The following is a 21,211-nucleotide window of genomic DNA, read 5'->3' on the forward strand; positions in this document are numbered from 1 at the left end:
ATGCTGTGATTCTAGGAAATCATTTAATCTCCCTGTACCTACAACTGACTATGTCTATCGGGAATGCAACTGGTGCTCATTTAAAGAGCTCTGCTACCTACGGGTGGAGTTTGCGCTGTATAAAACCGCAAAAAAAATGAAAAGAAATCAACCAAGTCTGGCAAATGAACAATCGCAACATCTCTGCATAGCCACTTAGGCCTTGGTTTCGTTTGGGGGTTTGCGTTTCTCATTAATTCATTTTGCATCAAAATAACAAACTATGCCCTGTCCTGGGAATATAAGTCACGTATAAAACCTAATGGGAAATAAAGCGCGGTCAGTGATTTAAGAGTAATTCGCTGGTGTATTACCAACACTGTCCATCAAATATTTTAAAATATATTACTCTTTTTATAGGCGCATCGTATTTAAACAAGTAATATGACTAATTTCTCTTAAAGTACATAAAAACACATCCGCTAGATTGCGTATGTTTAAAGTCTTAAATAAAGAAATAGGGGCATATCTACAAGGTGGCGATAGAAAATTATCGCCGCTTTTGCCACTGTTTTCGGCCGAAAAGCGGCAAAAATTTTATCGCCTAATCAGCAAGGTCATGCTATCGCGTGAAACCTTGCATTAGCGCACAAATTCTTAACGCCCAGCTTTGCATCTCTAATGAGATGCAAAGTGGGCGTTCCTGACCTGACATGACAGGAGAAATGTCGCTAAGCGTAATTTCTCCTATCATCAAGCCCCACGCTATGAAGCATAGCAGCAGGAAAAGTAGCGATAACCCCTGTTATCGCTACTTTCCTTACGCCTGCTTCAGGACTGACTTAGCCATGATATCCTATGGAAGGTGGATATTATGGCTAAGTATGTGAGGCCCTATCATCAAGCTAACGCCAAACTTCGTGAGATTACCGCTCGGTTTCCAGTGATAATCTCACATTTGGCAGTTAGCGCTAGGATTTTTATTGCTTTTGAGATAAGCGTTGCTAATAGCACGCTATCTCAGCGATTAAAATCCACGCTAGCCTGCGATAATTATCCTAGGGCTAAGTGCGCTTAGCGATAATTATTGCTGGATGTTGCTGATATGCCCCATAGTTCCTTTTAAAATGACTTTCACTCTTTATTCCCATCTCCATATTTCTCTCCCCTTCCCCCCGTCCAGTCTCCATATTTACATCCCTACCAGTCCGTCTTCTTATTTACCTAGCCCCAGTGGCTCTTAGCATCTCCCAAATAATGCTCCTACAACGTATCTCACAGTACAGCAAGGACAATGGGAGCTCTCCACTTGTTTTAAATTATCAGCTGCTCTGCTGCAACCAGATGGGGCAGCGATGCCGAGAGCCTGATCACCTTAAGAGTGACCACCTCACCCTCGTGCAGGAGCTGGGGTCTTGTGTGGGGTTCTGTATTAGCTGCTTCTGCTGCTCTCCCTTCTGGCAGGTAAAACGTTTCTTCACAATTTTACTGTGTCCATGGCAGTGATTGTTGTACCGTAGCCCACCACCCGTCAGGTGCCGGTCTGGTGTATTTTTGTAGTGCCTACTATTTGCATTGTTAGCTCATTGATGAAAGAGACATGCGGTGAGATAAAAGTGTTGTGCACAGAATCACACATGGTGGTCAAGTGGAGATACCGAGTACGTCACATCTTAATTCGAAATGGAGTACCAGCACTTCTCAGCAGGGTCTCAATACTTTCAAAGGGAGAGTACAGGCACTTCGCAGTACCAGGCTGGTGCTGTGGGGATGGTGTGAACTCTCGTTTCTACAATTCAGTTTGAAACGCTGGTCTTACTCCAGGGTGCGAACAGGAGCAAAGGGGTGGCATGACAGAAGACCACGAGGTAGCTCAGTTTGATGGCATCCCCTGCAGGTGTTGGTGAGACATTGAGGTTACTGATTTAAATCCATGGGCGAGCTCAGCCTTTTATCCTAGATTAGTCAACACAAGGAGTGCCATAATTTGAGTTTGTAATGACACCTTATAAAACTTGTGATCCACGCTATTTTCACACAATGAAATTGACATACATACCCATGCAGTCTCCCTTCCCCTGCAAAATATCTACACAGCTTGTTCTTTACAAGTTGAAAACGGCCCTGATATGCGAATGAGGGCCACTTTTATTTTAGTGCTTGGGCATCATTTCTATCCCAGTCCGACACTGTAGCCATGTGTTTGTGTAGCGTGTAAATGTATGTGACGGCGGGGCCTGCCTCAGGTGCGCCACAAGGCATCATTAATGAACCATTTGGACACATGCTTGATCTTGTCCTCTCTGTTCCTGGGCTGTGGGAGACTTAAATGTAATCAGCAGGCCATTAACGCAGTTACTCACAGAGAGAGCCACCCGGCCCTCCCAGGGAGATGGAGACCAGCTCTGCAGCAACAGGCACGTAGAAGGTATTTGCTTGCATTGATCACTGACTGGGTGTAAAGTGGGGCATTATTATAATAACGCATCGTTGAGGTTGGTGTTTCTTTGAGTCTAAAGACTTTTATTTATAGCAGTTACCTTTCTATCCCTCTCGTATCTTTACACGCAGTAGCCAGATGCTAAAATGTTGTTGAATACAGGCAGAACGCTGTGTCATTTGAAGTTGCCTTTCACTTTTGGACGTTGTGTGTGTTTACTGTGCTTCACTGCAATCAAATATTTCTCGTTACATAAAGCAATCACATTTCAGTTTTGTATCCTTAAGTAGTTTACAGATGGTACACTTTAGGGTATCCATTATTTTTATAAATTTGCAATAATTGCATCTCTTCCTCAGCTTGCTTAGCTGGCTGAAGGTTGTTGCGGCGTTGGCTAGGAGTTGGGTATAGTTCAGCTTTTTTTCTTTCAGTTAAACAATGAAGTGACATTCATATGGCCTAGATTCAGCATACTGCCTCCCTGACAACATTTTAGGCATCCCTTTTTTAAAAGTCAGGAACATTCTGTTAAAACAGCTGTTGTAAGGTATTACTTCTCACTAAAGAGACTGAATTGTGTTATTCATGTGCTGAATGCAGCCATGGGCCTTCCGAATCAATATAAATAATTGCAGTGTATAGTACCTAATATTCCATAAGCGATTTCTCTTCAGCTAGTAATTGCCATTGGATTATTGTGTGCTGTCTCACTCGAATGTCTGTTTCAAACAAGCACTTCCAATGCAATAGGTCTCTCATTACTGAAAGTTTGAGCTATTGGCGTTGCATTATTAATAGCAACAACAATAGTTCCAACATTTAGTAATGCGAGGCCTATTGCATTGCAAACACTTATTTAAGAGTTGGCAGTGGTTCTTGGGACCACTGCCTGCTCTCAGAAAACGTTTTTGCATACATTCACAAACAGGAAGGATTCCAAAACATTTATACACACCACTGCGAGTCACTATTAGGAAGGGACGCACTAAACACATCATTTCCTAATTCCAAATCACTAAGGCATTACCGAATCAATCTTTAATCTTTATTTCGACTACAATGAGTCATAAAAGATAACACAAAAAAAAAAAAAAAAACATAAATTCCACATTTATAACACAATTGAACATAAATTTCATAGTTTTTACAATCAAGAAAAAAGAACAAAGAGTAAATCCATCATACAGTTATGATTGGAAAAGCCACTAATCACGTTAACAAACATAATTAGCATCATTCGTTCTAGCATAGAAATGTAAAACTAGATGGTATCATATTTACAATGCTTTCTCCTTATTTTCCACATTGCATCTAGAAATTTGCTAACTGCAAAAACGGTTAGAGGCGATAGATCCGTTTTTAATAATCGATATGCCTCCATGTGTTTTCTAAAACCCCATCTTTTGCATAGAGGGATAATCCATTTTTTCCTGGATTCTATGTATAGAGGACAAAAGAAAATTACATGGAGGTCATTTTCAGGGTGAGTGGTGCAAGAGGGACAATTAAGATCAGTGGAGGGGCGCCATCTATTCGTAAGAGCGCGAATGGGAAGGGAATTATATCTCCATTGTAGATACATTTTTCTTAAGGTTGTGGGGTAAATATCATCCAAGACCATCTCAAACCTATAGTAATCTTTCATTAAAATAAATGAACTTGTCATGGAGCCCAAATTATCAGAGGTCAACCAGACCGAGCAATTTCTTTCATAAAACAATGTTACCAGGGCTTTACGTGATATGGCCTTAGATGCAGTTTCTGGAGAACTCCATAGGGAGGGGCAACCCAACCTATCACACTCTGTCTTGATATACCTTAACCAAGGAAGGTTTTGTATAATTTGGTACTTCAGTAAATCTGAAAGTTCTTGTCTATAGGTATTGAGTTCCGCGGTTGCCCATAAACGTCGCCAAAAGGTTAGAGGCTTTAAGGCTAATTCCTCCTTAATGGATCTAATTCCTAGGTCCAGCCTAAGGGGAAGAAGTGGGGTGCTAGCCGGTAGAGATGATAATTGTCGTAGAAAGTTATTTTCCACGACCATAAATGATTGCAGGCAATTATTGCCCCATAGTTCCGCCCCATAAATTACTGCCGCTCTGGCCTGTACCTTATAAATTTCTAGAGGTGGGCCAATTGGTTTTATGTAGGAGTTTTTCCAGAGTTTGCCAATCGCCCCAGTTTTCTGTGTTAATTTTAATCGTGATTTGGTTTGGTGTTGAGTCCATGTGAAGTTCTCATTTATTGTCACTCCTAAGTACTCAAACACACGGACTCTTTCCAAACCAATTCCGTCAATGGTTGGGTTTGGACGGGATTTTTTTGGGGGGTTCAGAATCATAAATTTTGTTTTTGAAGTATTGATTTCCAAGCCCCTGTCCTGGCAAAAAGAAACAAACCCATCCAATACCCGCTGGATACCCATGGGGGATTTGGCAAGTAGCAAGGTGTCATCAGCAAACATAATTGCCGAAATCCCCACTCCAGCCAGCTTTGGGGCGTCTCTGTTTGGAACCTTATTTAGGTAGGAGATAACTCCATTTACGTATAGGCAGAAAAGAGTGGGAGCCAGGACGCAGCCCTTGCGGACACCTCTATTAACAGGGAAACTAGATGATAATTTTCCCTCTCTCCCACATCTAACCTTAGCATAGTTTTCGGTGTGTAATCGAATTATGATGTCAAGAAGGGAAGGTGGAATTCCTAATTCACGAAGAACAGCCCATAGCTTGGTACGTGGGACCAAGTCAAAGGCTGATCGAAGATCTACAAAAACTGTGTATAGGGATCCACCTTCAACCATGACAGTTTTCCAGTAGAGCATGTTAAACCTAAAAATCTGATCGATAGTAGATACAGATTTCCTAAAGCCAGCCTGATAATGGCTCAGGATCTCCTCCTCATCAATCCAGTCCAGTATACGATTGATAATTAGTCTGGCAAAGAGTTTTTGGGCTACATCGATAAGGCTGATAGGCCGGTAATTGACTGGGAGGAGAGGCGATCCCTTCTTATAGATAGGGACCACCTCCGCGCCCAGCCAAGTAAAAGGAATCTTCATACCCCTTGCGATCCCATTATATATAATTAAAAGATAAGGAGCCCAGACTTCTGGTTCATGTTTATAAAGGTCGCCAGGGACCTTGTCAAGGCCAGGAGCCTTCCCTGCTGGGAGTGCAGCGATAGCAGTCAGGACTTCGGATATAGTAAAAGTAATTGGATTAAAAGTTGAATCGTCAATCAATGGTGATTCAGATAAAAGAGGAGTTGAGCTAGGGGCTGGGTTGTTGTACAAAAGTGTAAAATGATCCTCCCAGACTTGCGGGGCAATATTCGGGCTAATAGCAGAAACCATATCAGTGGAACCGGTGGTGACAATTTTCCAAAATCTAAAGGAGTCTCGTTCCGCCAAAGCAGATGTTAGGTCGGCCCAGTTCTGACTGGCCCACTCAAGTTTGGCGTGGTGAATCAAATAACAATACGCACGCCTTTTGTGTTTGATTAGATCTCGCTCAGCATTTTCCTTTAATGCTGTCATTAGATCTGCTTTTGCGAGTCTACAAGCTCGATTATACCATGCATGTTTCCTGGGTTGGTGTTTCTTTAGGGGAACTACAGGATTCAAGATATCTCCTAAACTTGCATAGAGTGCATCATTATGTACAGCAATCTCGCTATTAATGTCCAAAACTAATTGAGACTCAATACGGTCAGCAATTTGTTCCAGAGTTGAGCTAACCTTCCCATAAATTTTGGAGATGTCCTCCGAATTATTGACCAATTTCGACCATTTCACCCTCCGTCTATTATTTGAGAGGGCAAGATTCTCAGTTCTATCTGTAGTCGTCAAGGGTTCTGTAGGACCCAAACCAGACAGAGCATAATCCAAAATTAAAGGGTTGTGATCACTTTCCCTCCTTGGAAGCACCAGAAAGTCCAAAACTCGATTCCATTCCTTGCACTTAACAAAGATGTAATCGAGATGGGCTTCTCTGCCCGATACATTAAAGGTCGACTTCGGGGGATTATCTGATTTAGAGCGTCCGTTACATGCTCTGATGGAATGGGCCAACGATAGAGAGGTAATTTGAAGTGCCAATGGGGTCCATGATCTTACTATAGGACCAACTACTTGTGGGATGTCCCAGGAATCATCCTCTTCTTGGTTTATGGCATCTAATAATCCCTCTAAGGGTTCAAAGTGGGAATTGAAGTCCCCACCCACCACAAGAGGAATACCCTCAGGTAGCTCTGCCAGTACCGTAGATAAAACCTCCACAGCCTTAGATTCTGTAGAAATACTAGTCGGTCTGGAGTAGATATTAACCAGGGCCATCTGTACCCTGCTGTGCCATTTCACTATTATGGCTTGAACATCATCAGAACCAGTACTAATGGGGGTAACGGTACAACCTAAATGAGATGCCACCCAAATGATGAGGCCACCAGACGGTCGGCCTCTACCTCCCCAAGTTGCCGGGATAAAAAAGGAGGCAAATCCTACTCGATGACAGTTAATCCTAGCCCATGTTTCCTGGAAACAACATATGTCATGTTGGTCTATAAAAAGGCCCCATTCGGGGCAATCAAGCTTATTGTTAAGACCTGCTATATTCCAGGAAAGGATCTTTAGTGATGAACTAGGGCATGGGTGGTCAGCAAATATACCAGCGTTAACTGAGATACGTCGGAGATCGTTGTTGGTAATATCAATTGGTGGAATCTCCTCAGCCTGCACAAATACGGAATCACATTCATCTACAGTAGAAGTAGATCCAGCCTGCAGTCAGTCCACCTCTTCGAGTGGGCTAAACCTATTGTGGCATGGAACATTATAGGCAGTAGGCTGATATGGCCAGGAATTATCACAATTACGAGAAGCAGAAGAGAGTGAGCCCACCCTAGTCCATCCCTCTGCATTCTCAGGATATGCATTGTTATTTAAGGGGGGGTAAAAATAGGAGAGTGGTAAAGGTTGAATACAGGTCTCTCGGTGTTTTCCCCTCCAATTAAGGATATACGATACTATATTAGGGTCTCTGAAGTTCACCAGGACACAATCTCCCTTATAACGTTTAGGTGAATTTCCCAACCAATTAATTCTCCTAACCATCAAAACAGCCGTAGTTACAAAATGCGGCAGTGGCCTGTGGGTATTTAACCAACTTGTGACTTTGTTTTTAAGAGAGTCATAGGTTTCTACATCAGAGTTGGTATACTTAGGAATTCCAGCCAACACAAGTACATAGGGGGCCGCCTCGGGGGGTAAGTTAATCACATCCTTCCTACTCAGCATACCCTGCGCACTGGTGTTGTTTCCAATTATGCCACTATAGGCATTCGATTTTTCAGCATTGTCCACAGGCCTAGATTGAGCAGATAAACACTTCTGGATGGGGTAGGGGGGAGCGACAGAAGTCTGTTGGGGGTTCAGAGATTGAGCCAAAACCTGTTGGTCAGTAACCACCCCCCCTCCTGCTTTTTTGGGTGGAGCTCCTGAACTTTCCCCCCTAAGGGACAAGGACTCAGGTAATTGTTTTTGGACATCATTATTCATTTTGGGAATAGAACTTCCTTTGTTTAACAAACAGTTAGTAATAGTTCCAGTAGCTTTTTTTATTTCTATAAGCGTGTCATTAATGGAGTCAAATCTAGCCAGAAGAGGGTGAATTAAAACTTTTAGCGCATTAACTAGTGAGCTAACAAGCAAATCACTGTCTCGCTCTGATCCAACAACTCTGTTGAGGGGTGAGGGGGGTTGAGGAGTTTGATTACAACTTGTTGTGGGTGCTAGAGTCTGGTTTTCAATAATACCTGATAACTCAGTAGATGAGGCGTCAGTATCTAGCCTGGGCTTTTTGCCACCCTTCAACTTCCTCACACTTTTCCTTTTGGGTATCGCCCCCTCCCGTGAACCATGAGCTACAGTTGGAGGTATTTCCTTCCCCTGGTCCGTAGGAACATCCGGTGCCACAGTTGAACTAGATCTTAAATCCTGTAGTACCGAATCAATTGTTTGATCAATGCTGTTCATTAGGGCAGTATGAGAGTTATCCAATCTCTCCGGGGTTCTTGCAGCTGCAAGTAGGCCAAGAGAAGATCTCCTGGCACTTTCAATGCCTTCCGAGAGTCGTTGTTCCAACATTACCAATTCATTATTAACCACCGAGTTTGCCCTAATAAGGAAATTGTCCAGTGTACCTGAGAGCATTGAGGTTGATGGCTGTGTTCTCGACCGTGTGGCCATGATTTCTCCTCACAGGCAAAGCAATCAAGAGAGGGGGCCCGGTCCGGTCTTGACCGTGCTTGAACGGGCTTCGCCCCGGACTGCGCCCCGCACGCGTCCCGCTCACGCGTGAACTGAGAGCAATTAAGTAGCAGAAGGAGGTGTGTCCGGGAAGAGGACCAGGTGCGTTCGTTGATTTTTGCTCAAGGCACCCTGGTCCTCGCAGTCCCTACACAATAACAGCTTTCCGCGGTGAGCGCACCTGTCCGTTTCGCCCCACTTTCCGGTCAGCTCCTCGGTAGTAGGAAGATTTAAAAAGTTAAAACGACCAAAGTCCCAGCCTGCGAACGGCACCCGCGAAGCGGGGGCCGTGAGGCGTTTTGTAGCAGTTGGAGGCAGAAGGAGGTGTGTCCGGGAAGAGGACCAGGTGCGTTCGTTGATTTTTGCTCAAGGCACCCTGGTCCTCGCAGTCCCTACACAATGACAGCTTTCCGCGGTGAGCGCACCTGTCCGTTTCGCCCCACTTTCCGGTCAGCTCCTCGGTAGTAGGAAGATTTAAAAAGTTAAAACGACCAAAGTCCCAGCCTGCGAACGGCACCCCGAATCACAAAATAAGGTTTGGTACATGTAAAAAGGTATTTTTTCTGGTCACAAATGAATCAAGCCGTTTGCGACCTGAAAAAAACTTTGTGCACATTGCCCAATGTGCCTTCCCTTATGTAATGTGGAATTTATAGAGAACAGATAGAGCATCAAACGGTATGGGGGTGGACACTTTCATATTTTAATTATTTATTTATGGTCCTCTTTAGTGCAAACTCCACCCAGCTGGTTTTCAGGGAGATGTACAGAGTATGTGAGTACTAGGCTTAAAGGTGGACTTTACTTTGACCTTCATTTCATTACAGACAGATTTTTGCTTGTCATGTTTTCAGAAGTAAGTGAAATTGCAGTACATAGAATGTAAACAGAAGCTGAGAGGTGTCATCATCACAGAACACGAAAAATCAACATGTTTCAATATAGCTCATATATTCAGAGGGTATAGGATGAGCAAAAATGGCACCATGTGACGGAAGTTAGGATGAGAGGCTAATATAATTATTTTGAGGAACGTTAATACAGAAAACAATTCTAGTCATGGAGAAAGGAAGCATGAATGGTTACAGGCGTGTTGCATCAAGACAGCAGGAGACTGGAACACAGACCAGCATGACAAGAGTAAGACAACAGGAAAATACAACAGGTACAGACAGAAGTTGAAAGAAGCTCTACACACACATATATTACCTGATCGTAAGTCTTCGTCACCACATGAATAACGAAGTGAGCTTCAGCTCCACACCAGAACCCTCCAAGGCAAAAGTTAGCCTCCCATGCTTCCCATCCCTTCCCAACATGGCCCATGTCACCTTTGACCTCTATAGGAGGAGGGCTGGCCCAACCCTCAGCCTGTATTTTTTGGTTCTGCGCTGCAGATTCTCCAGAGCGTGTTCAGGTAAGTTGGGGCGAGGTCCTGCTCTAGCAGGCTCATGCAATGGGTTTTCCCCTGCCTTGTGGCTACTGCCCCTCGCGCTACCCCTTTTGATTTTTGCGGCTCAGCTCCAGCAGGCTCTGACATCTGCTGGCTCTTGGTGCTTGTTTTGCCCTGCACTAACGGGCTCCCCTGTTTGGTCTCCTCTGACCTGGGTTTCTCCTGCTGTTCCTGGGTCATGCTGTGCTCGCATTCGTTCCCACCCCGTTTTTTTCTTGGGACTGTGTCCTGGTGTGAGAACGCTGGTTTGTTAGGGACGTGGTGATACCTGTCCTGTACCTGACTGGCTTCCCGCTTGTTTGGGGTTGACTGGCTGCGTGGGCTTGTGGTTGTTGTGGGTCTCTCCCCCTGCTCCCTGTATGTGCTCCTACCGGTATCTGTGTTGGGGCTCCAGGTCCTTCCGTAGGCCACCTTGCGGCTGAGCCTGCTTCACGGGGGAAGTCACTACTTTTCTGTGTGGCGGGCTGATACGCAGGTCGAGCTGGGGCCGTTTGCTTGGCTGTCGGCCATTAACGAGTGATTTGCGGCCCGGGCGCTCTTCTGTGCTGGGGGCACAGAGGTGTGGCTCAGAGCTTGCGCCAGGTGGAGTTTGGCGCTGCGGCGGTGCAGCTGGTGGCTGAGCTGATCTTGGGGCAGTTTTTGGGCTATGGGGTTGTCTGCGTGGTGTATTTGCCAGTGGACCTACCTGTTTAGGGGCCGGCCGGCATTGCGGGTGCACTGTTTCTCCCACTCCCCCTTTTGGTGCCGATGCCCTTCCAGGCTACCCATACGCTTCCTGCTCACGCCCCACACACCCTCCTCCCGCTTCTCTCCCAAAACCCCGGTCCGGAATTCCCGCCTAACCCCTCCTCGGAAGCTTGGAGACTCCAGGGATGTTTTCTGTGCCGGTCTTTGTCTTGGGTCACGCTGCTGGCTCGGGAGGAGCGGAGGCACTCAGCCATGTGGCTTCCCTTTTGGGGCGTTTGCTCTGTTGGCGTTTGCTCTGTTGGGCTGTTCGCACCGTCTCTCATCGGTGTTGCCGCGGGTGCCCTCCTTTCTCCTCAATGGTGGTTTGCCTGCTGCTCCCTGAGCCTGGTCCTCCATCCGTGGTGCATGTCTGGTGGGGGCGTGTTCTGCCCGTGGGCACCTGTCACTCTTTGGGCTTCGGTTGGTGGCAAAAGGGGGGGTACTGAGGGACTTTGGGGCACTTTTGCTCATTTTCCCTGTCTCCGGCAGCCCTTGTCTTTGGGCATCTGCGCTTCTTGTGTTGTTTGCCTCAGTGGCTTGGTATTGGTGGCTCTGGCCTCCTCGGTCTGGGTTTGTATTTCATGTCTCCTCTCGGATGCTGACTTGTATCCTTTGTGTTTGTTTCTCGGTTCTCTGTATTTATTACTTTTCCGATGGTGCCTGGTGTCTTGGGTCACGGACGGCCTCGGATGCACACCTCTTTACACGTCTGTTGTGGGTGATTGTCTAGGCTACGAGGAATGGCTGTCACATGCGCGACATGTTGATGGGATCCTGGGCTCTGCGCTGTGTGGATCCGCTTCCTCTCAGATGGTGTTTCTGGACAACGGTCTGCCTGGGGGTGTTTTCTCTGCATTTTGCAGTTGTTTTGGGGGTCATGGGAAGCCCGCATCTTGCATGTTGCCTGTGTGGCTCTGGGTTCCTATTTGTCCTCCGCTGTTTTTCTTGCCCCTGTCCTTCTGTGATTGGGGGTGCTGGGGTTGCGTCTGCAGGTGCTTCCCTGGGCTTGTCTTTGTCTGTGGACCTTGCTGTCTATTCTTTTGGACCAGGTGCTATTGGTCCACAGATTCCGTTCAGGCGGTGATGGTGTCTCCGCGATTCGGTCCACTCTGGGTTGTTTAGTGGAGTCCTCTCTCTCCAGGGGTCTTCCTTTCTGGTGTCACCTTCCTGGGTGGTTTTGTCGGATGCCAGCCGGTGACGTTGGGGGATGGTGTTGTGTTGCCGCTCTGTGCTGGGTCATGCCTAAGGCCATTCCACCCTGATAGCGCCTATTTTTGTCTGATCTCAGCTGTTGTGCCTCAACGGCCCTGGTAAGTGCCTGAATGGGTGACCTCCTGGGTACACAAGATGCTGTAGGCTTTGTTCCCCTGTACATGTGTTGCTGATCGTCTTTCCAGGTGTTGTTGGCCATTCTTTTGCTGGGTCTGTGGTGTCGCCTGGCTGTTCGGGGAGATCATGTTCGTTTCCGGTTCGCCGTGCGGGGACCGCAGCCTTGCCACCCTGCCTATGCCTGTTCCCGTCAGCTCTCTGGAGTTGGGACTTGTCAGGCCTGGTTGGTTCCTGGATTGGGGTCCGCCTGGGAATCTGAAGTGCTGTTGGCCTTTGGTGGGGGCTGCCTCATTTTCCTAGGGGTTATGAGGTTTGTTCCTTTTGACTTCTTGCACGGATTATTCTGTCATGGTCTGGGGTGCGGGGTTCTCACTTGGGCGGTTTGTATCCCGGGGTTTGTGGTCTGTGTGGTGGTTCGCCTGTGCAGGTTCTTTCTACCCATGTCTTCCGTCTCACCCGGCGGTGGCAGTGTTCTGTCAGTGGCCAGCCCTGTTGCGTGCCCAACGGGGGTTCTGCTGCAGTCAAGTGCTTGGCTAGTCTGCCTCACTTCTGCCCTCTCCTTCCATGTCTGGGGGTGTGATGGCTAGGTGCACTGTCATTTGGTTGGCCCAGCTTTCTGCTTCCGCCTTTTCTCCCTTTCCTTTGGTTCTACTTCTTCTGTGCGGGATTCACTGGAAGGGGAATTTGTTCTGTTGATGTGATCCCCGGCTGAGGTTTCCTCTCCGGTGGGTGGTGCCCATCCTGGAGTGCTGGGTACTCTCAATTTTTCTGTTCCCTTTGCGGGCCCTCCACTTTCAGTGGGGGTTTTGCGTCTTCTTCTGCCTTGTTTGGTGGAGCCTGCGGTCTTGGGCTTGCTCCCTGACAGTGTTGGAGTCCCTTTGTGCTCCTGTTTCTCAGCTGCTCTCTGGCTTGTTTTCTGACCTTTGGGGTCTTTTTCTCATTGGTGTGCTTCTGTGGGATCGGGCTTTTTCCCTGTGTTTCCCGTTTTGGGTGTTTGTTTTCCTGTCTGATGGCCTTGGCCTTGAGCGTGGCACCTTCGAGTCTTCAGGCTTGGTGGGCGGACTTGCCTTCATCTTGGTTGGGTGGGATGGGGAGCTGGGTCCTTCTGCGCTCCCCTCCGTTCTGGCGGGTCCTGCCTGTCCCTTTGTGTTGCATTGGGGTCCTGCATTTCTGCCTTCAGTCCTTTCGGCTGTCCCCGTGACGTTGTTTCATTTCCCTCTAGTGTTTGTGTCTGGGGTGGTTTCTGCTCTTGCAGATTGTTAGCCCGGCATGCAGTGTTGCGGTGTTTGGGGCGGTCTTTTTTTGCGGCTGTGCCAACTTGTTTGTCATTTTTGGTCCTGTCTGTTCTGGTCCTTTGTCTTCTCTATCTTTCCTGTGTTGGTGGGTGGCGCGGCCTCTCCTGCTGGCCTATGTGTCACGGGTTCTGTGGTGTTTGCCCTGGTGCAGGGTCGGTCTCCCGGGGCCTCTGTCTGTCTCTTGGGCCTTTTTTGTGTTGGGTGTCTACTACTGGTTTCAGTGGGGCTGCTTCCTGGTCCTCTCCGCACCTGTCTTGGTTCTCTGCCAGGTGGTGTTGGTTTGTCCTTCTGCGAGTGGCTTTGCTGGGCGGTTCTCCGGGCTGGGTTTTCCGTCTCTTGTGGTTCTCGCTTTCTGTGCTTCCTCTTGAGTGTTGTCCAGCTGTGTTTGGATTGTGCCTACTTGTTTGGCCTTGTCCCTTTGTCTGTGGTTTCTTGTGAGTTTTACATGAAGCCGCTTGGCTTGGGTATGTGCTCACTTCACTATTCATGTGGCGAGGAAGACTTACGAGGAGGTTGGTTACTTACCGGGAATCTTCATTACTCTGAGTGTAGTCTTCCTCGCCACATGAGTTCCCATCCCTCCCTCCCTGTGTGGCTCTCAGCTTCATGTTTTTGCTTGGTAGTTCTCAGGCTGAGGGTTGGGCCGGCCCTCCTCATATAGAGGTCAAGGGTGACATGGGTCGGCCATGTTGGGAAGGGATGGGAGGCATGGGAGGATAACTTTTGCTTTGGAGGGTTCTGGTGTAGAGCTGAATACTCAGAGTAATGAAGATTACCGGTAAGTAACCGGGGCATTTCACAGCAAAGCAGGATGTTTGGGCAAAGATATGAGAAAAAGATAGCACATATGAGGGAATAAATGCCATCAATGGAAGATGTAAGGCATGAGTAATGCTAAAATCAACACCCTAGCAGATAGTCCCCTACCATGGCCCTGATGTGACACTGTCTATTCCGAAGGGTGAGTTGGGCAGCTTTGCCTCTCCCCGCTCCATCCTGCCATACTATGATTCTCTTTGGGTATTCCAGTGTTTTCACCATGTGCATTGCACACACATCAGTCATCATAAATTGCCATGTTTACCTGCCATGAGTGATTTCCAGTTCAGTGCTCAATGTAATCAGTTCTCTAGCGGAAGGCTGTATTTTGGCTCATTGGGTTGGGTTAATCAATCAAGTGACATTATCTGATTGAGGTTCCAAATGGTCTGTCAGGTCAGGAAGCCACAGGCACAGAGGGATTTTTTAATTTCCGTTTGGAATGACCTACATTTGATGGTTTTACTTCCCTGTTGCTCATTAGGCACTTGCACAATCAGGTCTCTTCATAAACAAGGGTGAGTGGTGCCAGCCAGCAGGCTTTATATAGCTCTCCTTTCAAGCAGCCAAGTCAGGGTGAAGGAAAGAGCCCAAAGAATACAATCCTACATACAGTAAGCTGGTGCCGGTAGACTGAGTGGGTAACAGATTTAGCAAAAATCAGATTTTACTGATCATGGGGAGTGAAGATGAACAATTGTATAGAAACAATCAATTAGTCATTGGGGTGTAAGGTGCTGGATTCGATTCCGTGAGGCAGATTTATCGTTTTATTCACTCCTACTCGACCAATTGTAGCGGGAATAGGATGTTTAAACATGATTAAAATGTTTAGATTTCAGTTTCATTTTTGTTGCACACTATTTATTTATTTGATGAGTGTATTTACATAGCGCAGAACTAGCCTCAGGAGAAGCAGAGCCTTTACATAGAGTTTAATGCATGTACTTTGGAATTAGTGTGACAGTTACCATTACATAACTTTTCAATTATCTCAGGTTTCCAACTTATATGAGAATGAGTAGCTCATGCAGGCAAGGTTTTGTCCTTGCACTCTGTTGCTTATGGAAAAATCTTGGACTAGACGAGTTACAATTTCAACGACTTAGGAAACTTAAGCGCTCCCATCATGCCATCAAACACATTTGTATATGCACAAGTATTCTGGTACATCTTTTATTTTTGGTCTTATTATGTCATGTCATTGGTGTGTGTATTTTCAGTTAACTCTGTTATACCATCCATGACATTCATTAATTTTGTGTCGTCTTCGCTTCAGGTTTTTAGGCGGCTGAAAAACAACTGGCGCAATGTTGGATGTATTCATGTGCCTCTGCTTAGCTGGCTCCATTGGTAAGTGCTACTTTCGAGCAAACTTATGAAATTCAGTTTTTTATTCTGCATGATAATGCACTGTGTGCTCCATTTATTCTGAGATTCCAGCAAAAGTATCGACCCAGAAAAAAAGTTTGAACAGAGAAAGAGAAAAAATACTCACTCTCTCTGAATTGTTCCAAATTGTGCATAAAAGAAAAAATAATATTGTATTACTATTTATAGAGCTCTTTCCTATCCAGTAAAATTCCAAAGCACTTTATGGATTCTCAAGCAAATAGCTACTCAGTATGTGTCATTTATATAGAGCTTTAAAGTGTTCATGAGATGATGACTTCCCTAAACATTTCATTACACTGGTGCACAGAATATTAGAACACTGAAATGTTGAGAGCTTCATTGATGACAATGAAGTAGCTCCGGGCTTATAATGGCTGCTATAAGCCTTCTGCTCCAACAATCTAATGTTTGTCTTTCTGTTTCTCCCTTTTCTAATTCAGTACATTGCACCTGTAGGGCCTTATTACAACTTTTGGTTGTATGGAGGCGGGCGGCACGCCACTGCCGTGCCCCAGCGCCGCCAAGAGTTGTGGCCAGCCGGATTACAAGTTTTCTGTAGTCTGGCGGGCGGCATGATTCTTTACTCTGCGGTTCTTCTTTCAAAGGCGGCGGTGCCTTCGAAAAAGGCACCTTAATGGGAACACCTCTTAATATGCTCTATGGGACCAAGTCGGTCTCGCCACGCATATTGCCGCCTCTGACTGCCTTGCTACCACCAGGGAATGGCAGTTTATTGGTGGCGGTCCCAGGGCGGTCCGACCGCTTTTTCGTAATGGGGCAGCCGGACCGCTAGTGTGGCGGTGGCTGGACCGCCACCTCCATGCCACCACGAGTCTGGTGGTCTTCAGACTGCCAGACTCATAATTAGGCCCTAAGTGGCTGGAATGTTCTAATACTATTATGGCCCTTCTGCTTCAGGCTATACCGGTTGTGAAATGCCCTCTCCCTTGTTTTATGCTCTCTTCTGTGACTCAGGCATACAACTCAGATTCAGAGCCTTAACAATCAGTATCACACTCGTCAGTGGACTATATGGCTATTGTATATTTGGCTAGTGATACTTTCACTAGTCATGTTATCGGCTCAATCTGGCCTGGGAGGCAAATAGTTGTTTTATTAATAAAGTTCAAACCCAGATAAACAGAAATTAAAACAAAACAAATCAACTCTAAACAATCCTGTGGGTCCCTCGATTTTTTAAATAGTATGTAATAAACAGCAGATTATGAGAAACAAAGTCTGATTTAGAGTAACTTAAATAGACACTTCTAAACTGATGTGACTTCTAATGCACTAACTGGTTTGTTTTCAAAACTCTATTTCTCGTTCTCGCTCTCTCTCTCTCTCTCTGTCTCTCAGAAAATGTACAACACAGGTACAAGTGCACAAGGTTTAGCACTGGGTATCCCTCTTAGACAGAGGCCCTCACCGCTCTTACTTCTCCTCACATAGGTAAATGCAAGGCCAATGGAGTTATGCGGTAGGGGAGGACCAAAATATGCATTAGGATTGAGTAAAATATGCGGCAAGAAAAGGCAAATTATGCTACATTATGCGGCACATTTTGAGATGGTATTAATTCAGCATTTTGTCATTATTAATCTTGTTGAGACTGCCTGGGAATTGGTTGCAACTCATTAGTACCAGTTTAACACCCAAACACAGTGATAAGCTATGGAAAAGTGACCAGTCAACCTTTGCAAAGGGCCTTCCACTCCACAGCATCACAAGCTGCAGCATTTTTAGTAACTTTTGCAGAGCTTCAGCTAGAAACACATTTGTTGTTTGTAAAAAAATCCGCAGATTATGCAGCAGATGATGGATTATGTGGTAAATGCGGCAAATTTATAATTATATGAAAATTGCTGCGACCACACAAATTACATAATTAGGTGTCGTCCATCAGATTTATCTCCCTCCGCAATAGAAGTAGAGACGTGCTGAAGAAATTGGCCAACATCAGAACTCGGCTAATTTGATAAAAAAACATTTTTAAAGAAAATGTTGGAATTTCAGAAATGTGAATGTGCTTCCCGAACTTGTGTTGATAGAGCCAGAGCCATGTGACAACACTTGATAGATTGGAGCTCCACAATATGAGATGTTTCTTTTATGTGAAACGTTCACAATAGGTTTAATAGCTGATACATTTCTGCAGTTGCCAAATTCCCTAAAAACTATGCAGAAGTACGCATTGTTTATATTTAATAGTTTTATTTAGAAGTGTATATAATTTAATGTGACAAGTGGATACACATATAAATAGTTTGTGTTTACATGTAACCTGAATGACAGCAGACTGTCTCACTATATAATTATCACCCAACTCTTTCTAATCTAATTTATTGAAGAATAGATTACAAGACAAAAGCAAAAGGGATGTAATTAACCTGTTTTTTCAGCCTAAACTCCTTATATAAACAAACTTGAGAGAAACCTACACCCTCTCGCATCACAAAGGGTGCTAAAGAAAACGGGGGAAAAAAGGGAAAATAGTGCGGGGTAAGATATAAAAAACATCAACACAGAATGGACAAAACCAGGGCATTAAATGAGAAAAATAAGTGCAGGTACTCATTAAAATGAGCTAGAGGTGTGGCGAGTTGACGGGTCTTAGGGCAAGACATGATGATACTTAATGGCTTCTATACCAGTTGCAGCACATACTAAAACACATGAAAAATGCATTTATATATACAAAGAGGTTAACTTATGTTACAGAAAAAAAAGGCAAAAGCGATTATATGTTACTATTTCCGTGTTTTGTAATATTTGCAGCGTCTTAACACCGTACAGTTAATTGCTGCTGTTTGGCACACAATGATATATTCTTGAGCGTGCACACACACAGAAAGAATCAAGCAGATATGCACACAAAGCATTCTGCACATTTCCTTTAAAATACCCCCTGAGAGCGTCCTGATTCTTTCCCACTTTCTCTTGTTTTTCACTTTCACAAAAAACATGCACATACAAGCAGGCAAACACACAGACATAAGCAGACACTCACAAAAGACGAAGGTGGGATTAAAGCCATTTTCAACTCCTCACCTCAGATGGCTTTCTTAATTGCAGCTATCAGCGGGCTGCCTCAATTCCTGTGTTTTCACAAATGCACACTTAGTACTAATGTGATTGACAGCGCATTGCCTGCATGGACCCTGCTCTGTCAAACACAGCGCAATGGTGAACACCGGGACATTATGCAAATGAGCCGACACTGAAGAGTTCAACGTTGACTCAGCTCAGGACTACTGCAGCATCTTGGCTGCCAGAGACAGGTTGCACTCTGACAGTCTAGTGCTGCTCACCATCAGCCAGTGAGCCTACCTTTCATGCAAATGGCATAGCTAGGGGAGACGGTCTGGGGGCATTGCCCCCCGCTCTTCCATGTGTTTGCCGTGGGGCAGCAATCGTGGGAATATCGCCTGCACCCCCCGCTCTTCCATGTGGCATGGGCGGCAAAATGGCCAGGTACGCCACTGCTTTCATGAGTACCGGAACTCTCCTCCGCAGTAGAGAAGTGCTGGTGCTCAGAGGGATAAAATATAAGTAGTGCAGGTACTCAGTACCTGTGAGTACTGGCCCAGTTAAAGCACTGGATAAAACAGGAGACATGGACCTCTCTAGAGCCTCGGTATTAGGCAGGTCACAAAATCAAACAGCTTACTAACGCAAACAGAACCACAAGCACCTTGGTCCTCTATGTCACGCTAGACCCCAACCAAGATTTGTAGCATCCGGGAGGTGAGAAGCTGACTGGAGTCGCATAGAAGTAGGTTCTGCCCCCATAAACCACAGAGGCTTGTTTTGGACCCACTGTGAAACCACAAGTTTGTTTGCCAACATCTCTTTCTTCATAGCTTGCAGCTCTTTGTTCCTCATTTGTTTCCCATGGCCCCCTGGCTCAGTAGTCTCTCACAAGACCTACATTTCCAGTCTCTTTTCCTGGCAGCTGCTCATGTCACCCCTAGTCTCACAGTGGGGGTTCCGTTAATCAAGACATCTCTCAAAAAGCAAATTAAAATCACCTTGAGAGCATTCAGTTAATATAAACGGGAACGTCTAGTGGCATTATTTGCACTGCGCTGGCAATGTGTCACTGCATTTCACCGCCTACTCCATTGGATCACTAGTTTCAAGTTTTTAAAAAACATTTCTCCTAATTTCAAATGTCATCTTCTTTAGTTTCCAACTTTAGCATTTTCTATTGAAAGCTTTTGTCCTTCCACTCTGTCCACCCTCCCCTCTATCTCCTTCACACTAACACTCACCAAAGCACCACTAGAACCAATTCTATTGGGTGTGGTTCTCATGTCCTGTGACACGTCATAACATGGAGACACACCATGGGTTAAGGAGGCTACTGCTTGTATAATGGTGTTTGGGAGTTGGTTTCAATAAAATTAAAAAGTTTGCCTCGAGCATCCATTCTGGAAACTGCTCTGTCTTCAGTGTATCTGCCACACCATCTGAAGCACTGAACGAATAAAGATCCTTACCATTTACTCTGTGATCTCTAACTATGGAAAGCTGTGCCCAGTCAAGGGAGAAGAGGGCGGAGCCTCCCTGATCTTGCATGCTGGCACCTGGCAAAGTGCAGATGCCCTACCTGAGATCTGAGTTGGTACTCTCATCTCTGAGTCAAAAGGTGTCACGTGGATTAAGGCCACTCCCTATTTACAGTGCTAAGTTAGCTTAATCGCGTTAGCTGCTAGAAAGCCATCTTGTTGCTTTTGCTGACTTTGCACCCGACACTGTTGTTACATGTTATTAATTTGAGAAATGCAGACTCGCTCTTGTCTCAAGGGAATGTTATTTATACATCCTTAACAGTTGCTAGTGCCCTTGGTCTGTACATCGAGTAAAGAACTGTTCTAGGACACTAGACGGTGCCGGCTGATTGTGTTCAGGGTGATCGTACCACTGTTTAGTCACAACATGCACGCAGCTGCAAATACCAGAAAGTCTTGTGCTTTAATATCACAGCGCAGCATATTGTTAGAGCATTCGATAGAAGAGCTGTTGCAGAGAACACTGAGCTGATCCTGTGATGTGACACACCTGAGCTGATCTATACGGTATGGGGTCCCCTATGCAAGCCTATGAGACCTTCTAATAGTCTAATAATATTTTATTAGTTGCTAGAGAAAGGAGGGTGGTTATTTTCCACTGTCATTATTAATATGATCGCTCCTTTTGTATTCTATGGTATTGTAACAATGTTAGTGGTAATGATCTTAACCATTTGTCTACTTATGTTAGCCAAAGTACTTTATAACAGGACTCGAGGTTTATGAATAAATTCTTTAAACTTTTCTGTGTCTTAGTTATTCTGTTGTGGACTGATATATATGTGCAAACGGGTATTTCGGGTTCCCACCATTCCTGAGAATAACTAAGTCGCTTGTTCTGGGTTGTCTATACATTGGGACCGCCGAGCTAAATCTCGGATAACGAATGTGACA

At 45.5% G+C, this 21,211-nt stretch overlaps 1 protein-coding gene across 2 annotated transcripts in view; it reads left to right on the forward strand.

The window, feature by feature from the left end:
* Nucleotides 1–14,870: 14,870 nt before the first annotated feature.
* The window catches only part of LOC146805520 (lysozyme g-like), an 81,667-nt gene continuing 75,326 nt past the window's right edge, over nucleotides 14,871–21,211 (forward strand). The window contains exons 1-2 of one of the 2 annotated variants that reach the window (XM_085620515.1): nucleotides 14,871–14,962; nucleotides 15,628–15,701. The gene's annotated coding sequence lies outside the window, so the exon portion shown is untranslated. Of the gene's footprint in view, nucleotides 14,986–15,627; nucleotides 15,702–21,211 lie in introns of both variants that reach the window. The other variant, XM_085620514.1, reaches the window with a different exon arrangement.

The sequence above is a fragment of the Triturus cristatus genome, chromosome 8 (assembly GCF_964204655.1).
Source record: "Triturus cristatus chromosome 8, aTriCri1.1, whole genome shotgun sequence".
Classification (NCBI taxonomy): Eukaryota; Metazoa; Chordata; class Amphibia; order Caudata; family Salamandridae; genus Triturus; species Triturus cristatus.